The sequence below is a fragment of the Panthera leo genome, chromosome A1, assembly GCF_018350215.1.
Source record: "Panthera leo isolate Ple1 chromosome A1, P.leo_Ple1_pat1.1, whole genome shotgun sequence".
Lineage (NCBI taxonomy): Eukaryota > Metazoa > Chordata > Mammalia > Carnivora > Felidae > Panthera > Panthera leo.
In genome coordinates, this window is record NC_056679.1 from 57988351 (window position 1) to 57993331 (window position 4981).

The 4981-nt window shown below is 31.3% G+C and overlaps 1 non-coding gene across 1 annotated transcript; it reads left to right on the forward strand.

The window, feature by feature from the left end:
• Nucleotides 1-1569: 1569 nt before the first annotated feature.
• Nucleotides 1570-1721, forward strand: LOC122202881. The gene has a single exon (XR_006194941.1). It is a non-coding gene; the product is annotated as a small nucleolar RNA SNORA62/SNORA6 family (small nucleolar RNA).
• Nucleotides 1722-4981: the final 3260 nt, after the last annotated feature.

Consider the following 4981-nt stretch of genomic DNA (forward strand, 5'->3'; position numbering starts at 1 on the left):
CAATTACAAATTACTGAATGATACTATTTATCTATTTATGTCTATTTACTATGTATGGAAAGCATGAATTAAAGAATAAAATTAATATGTAATTTTTAATTATGAAAATAACAGTTAATTACAATGTTCGTGTTACTACTGAGACAATAAATTATTGTTACCTCTGTAGACTTTCCCATCTATATAGAATTGTGTTAATGAAGTTGTCTTTCCAAAATTGATGGTTTCCAATTATGTTGAGCCATGACAAGAAAGAATTTGTCTTTCTCTTCTAAAATATTTCACCCATAGTCTTGTTTCTCCTAATACTCCAAAAGAATAAATATAAATTTCAAAAATGTCTCTCAGAATCAAGTGGCAATAAAGACAGAAATTAAACTCTCATTTGAAATTTGAGAATCACCACTTTATTTTCTCCCCAAAGCAATATTTTCTATTTGTTTCCTAAGCTTGATTTTCAAGGAGATTTCAGGCTTACAGAGTGGTAGTGGTTGTAGCGGCAATGATGATGGTGACAGTGGTGGTGGTGGTGATGTGACTTTGATACATGCCATCAGATAAGGTAGATTTGCTGCCCCTAAAACACCTTCTCCTTTCACTCACTTGAGCTTGTTGAGTTGCAGATGCCATGGCCTTTTAAAAAATTGATAATGCAAATAACCTAATTGCCCCCTGATTTCTATTATATCAGTAAATATAGAGTAAATAAAACATTAAAAAAAATACTTGTGAATGAGGTGTTCAAAAATATGCAAATTTGAACTGTATAGTGATTAGGTTACCTCTAAAACTAGAATCTCTAAATTCATAAAGAATTGCACCACATACCTGCTTTATGACTATTGAGCAAGATACTTAACATCTATGGACTTAGATTTCACCATCTGTAAAAAGTGGATGATAATAATATCTGAAACATTGGTTTAATAATATAATTAAGTAAAATGGGCCATAGAAGACGATTAACCCAGTTTCAAAACATATTAACTATTTAATAAACTTCGCTATTATTGATGAAAGTATTAATGCTATTTTATTTTTATTATTATGAAAAAAATAATATGATCACATAAATATATGCAGAAAAGCATTTGCCAAAATCCAATGTGCATATATAATAAAACTAACAATAGAGAACTCAGCAGGGCAGCTGCCACTTCCTCAATTTGTTAAAAATGTCTACCAAAAAGATTGTATAGCTAACGTATTTAATTTGAGAAACTGGAAGCTAGTCTATTGAATATAAGGAAAAACTCAAAGGTGTTCATGCACTACTCTTTTTTTTTAATATCATACTAGATGTCCTAGTTAATGCCATGAGACAAGAAAAGGAATAAAACTTACACAGATTTAGAGAAAGAAATAAAACTGTCTTTGTCCACAGATGATAACTGGGTAGACAATCTCAAACAACAAAAATACCCTGGAACAAATATGCAATAAGAACAAGATGGCAGGATACAAAGTCTATGTGAATAAAGTTAATTAATTTCTTATATGTTATCAATAAATAAGTTGACATTGAAATTAAAAACACAACACCACTCATATTGCCACAAAAAAATTAAATCTGCACGTTGTTAGAGCTTCGAGTGGGGCCACTGGCTGGCTATGAACTCCCAAGTGTAAGTACTATGCTACATGAGGGGCCAGTCTTTTGCTAACACCACAAGGGGCTCTGGCCCAATGAGTGGAGTTTGATTGCAATTCTTGCTATAAGTTAAATAAAAAAAATAAAAAATAAAAATAAAGGAAAGAAGAAAAAATTAAAAATTTAAAACAATTTTAAAAATTAAAAAAATGAAATACTTAGGCAAAAATCTAACAAAATATGTATGAAATATATCTGTGGAAATCTACAAAGTTCTAAAGAAAAAATAAAAGAAACTCACAAAAATTTAAAAAATAAAGGCAACCAAATTGCATACTTAGTCTTTTCATGGAATTTTATGTTCATGGAAAATAAAATGAAAACGCCATTACCCCTTTTTAGTATTCTATTTTAGAAAGCAAGAAAACCATAATTCTAGGTGAGACATGTGAAATGTACCTTTTATTATCACTACAATTCCCAATTTAATGTGTTCATACATTTCCTTTTTATTACAGAAATTAGCATTAGGAAACCACTTTTCTTTAATTACTAAGTAATGCCTCAGGTAAAAAGAATTACATTTCCTGTGATAAGAGTTCAGTGGGGAAAAGAAAACATTTATGCTAATAACAGTTTAAGCCTTCAATTCATAGTGCTCTCACAGTCAGTAAAAATAGTTTTAAGCCTTCAGCAAAAAGATGAATCATCAACAAAATCAGCAACTAAATTTTAGAACTAGAATTCATTGCATTTATAGCAAAACCTGTATTTGAATATTCAACTGGTTTCTCTTTTTTCACAAATGTTTATACTCCCTTCTCTTTATTCTCTCCAAGGCTAAAAAATCAAATCCATTGAACCAGCCAAAACTTTTAAAACTATTGTTTCTGATCTTATTTATAGAGGAATAATTCAAAATCCCATGGCTATAACTGATTTTTGTGAGACACTGAGCTCTATAAAGGAGCACTATCTGAATATTGCTTCAGGCCAATCTTTAACAAGGTTTCCCAAGTGACCATCTATAGAATAGTAAAAGGAAGTACTAAAGGGAATTTTATTTAGACTTCATAATGTGACATCCAACACATAGTTATCACATACTAAAGCTTTTTTTAATTGAAGAATATATTAGTAAATGTTTTGGCTGGGGTGAGTAGTTAGTTGATCAACAGGCTATTCACATGTTATTTTCTGTAAACTAAGATTTTTTAAACTATGACTATGAACTGCTAGAGAATGTTTAGGCCAGAGTCCATGGGAGAAGGGGCCGGATAGAAACAAACAAAAAATCTTTGGTTTCTCCAGGTAATAGTTTTCTTTTTTACTGAAGTATTCTACTAGTAATCATTGCTTTGTAATTTTTTACTTGCAGAAAGAACAGGTCCCACTTTACCCATAACTATATTTTTGATTGATTATGTTTCCAAGCACAATGCTGAATGGTGGAGTTGTGTAGACCAATAAACACTAATAAAAAAATCCCCTGCACTGTAAGAACGAAAGTGACACAAATACACGGTAAAATGGGAGCTAATGGAAGCAATATGTCATATTGTTTAAGACGTTTGAATATTTCACCAAACTGCCTGAATTGGAATCCTTACTGCCACGTAATAGTTGTATGTTTTTGGGGTGCCTGGGTGGCTCAATAGGTTGAGCATCCGACTTCGGCTCAGGTCATGATCTCGTGGTCTGTGAGTTTGAGCCCCACGTTGGGCTCTGTGCTGACAGCTCAGAGCCTGGAGGCTGCTTCGGATTCTGTGTCTCCCACTCTCTCTCTCTGCCCCTCCCCCACTCATGCTCTGTCTCTCTCTCTCTCTGTCAAAAAGAAATAAACATTAAAAAAAAAGAATTATAAAAAATAGTTGTATGTCTTTGGGCAAGGGTATAAACTTGCTAGGCCTCAGTTCCTCATTGCAGTAATGGGAATAACTATTATTCATAGAGACATTGTGAATTAAAGAAATAACACTGTCATGTAATTTCTAAGAATAGTCTCTGGAACATTGTAAGTGTTTATTTTTTGTGATGCTTTGATCTGAATATAACTGGAAACCTATTAATGGCAAAAGACAAAATACAGAGGTAAGATGAGCTTTAGGGTTAACTGAAATAATGATTCAATAATGAAGTAAAACATGTATTCTTTCTCTCTTTTCTTGCCCAAAGTGATACAGTTTTACTCACTGCAGAACTGGCAAAAGCAAGAAGGATAGGGAGCCAAAATTACCTGGAACTTAGAATTGCATTGCTGATACACAATGGGAGTGGAAAGTATATGACAATAATAATAATGGTAATAAGCATTCAACCACAATGTCATTTAGGAGATAGATATGGAACACTAAAAATACATCAAGAAGGAGAAAGTATTGCATTGGCGGTGCAAAATAAATTGGGAAAGTGTTCTCAAAATATGAACTGAGATTAGAATAAAGGTCTGGGAGCTCCAAAATTATAGAATAAAGGAAAGATATTATAGTCATGAATGTTACAATATACAAAATCATGTAGACATTTAAAGCAAGTATATCATGTCTTTATCGTAAATTGGATATTTTAAAGGAATAAAAGTTACCCAAAGGTATAATTAATTATTTCCTTCCTCACCTCATCCTAAGTAACAATTAGAATCAAATTGCCTTTCCATTACATATTCTTGAAACTCCAAGATTGCACAATGGCAAATTATTCTTTATTCTCTTCATTTTTTACCATGTAGCCCAACTCTTCTGTTTATTTAAATAGGTCATAATCACATTTTTAGGGTAATTTTAGCTGGTTAATGAAAGTCTATCTTATGGACAAAGTAAAGATAAGTTGTGATTTCTCCCTCTCTTCTGTATCCTTACTGCTGTAATTTTTCTTACATGTTCAATTCTACAAAGTCAAAAAAGGAAAGAAAATTTGTAAATCACTGTGGTATTGGTGAGGCCAAAATATTGGACCATTTTTTTCATTAAACCAAAATGTTTTAATGGATTTATTTTAATCAATATTAACCTAATTTTGGTCATATTTTAGTGCAGAGTTACTGATTTTCCTCAAGTAATATCCATAGTAAAATACTGTATCATAATTTTGTAACCAAATGATTAGGTTTTTAATTTTTGGTTTACAATTTATAAGTTGAATAGCACTGACTAAATGATTTAATCTTCCTGGGTCATTTCCTAAAATATCAGTGTATATAATAAAACTTCCTAACTACCTTGCAGGATTAAAATGTGGATAAAATGAACTTAAAAATATTAAAGTAATATTATCATATCAATAAAATAATAGTAATGATTCAAAGCAATCCAATTAATATAATGCCAAGCATTTAAGGTAAATATGAATGCATATCTCTTTTCTAGGTGGAAAGTAAGTAACTCAGAAATT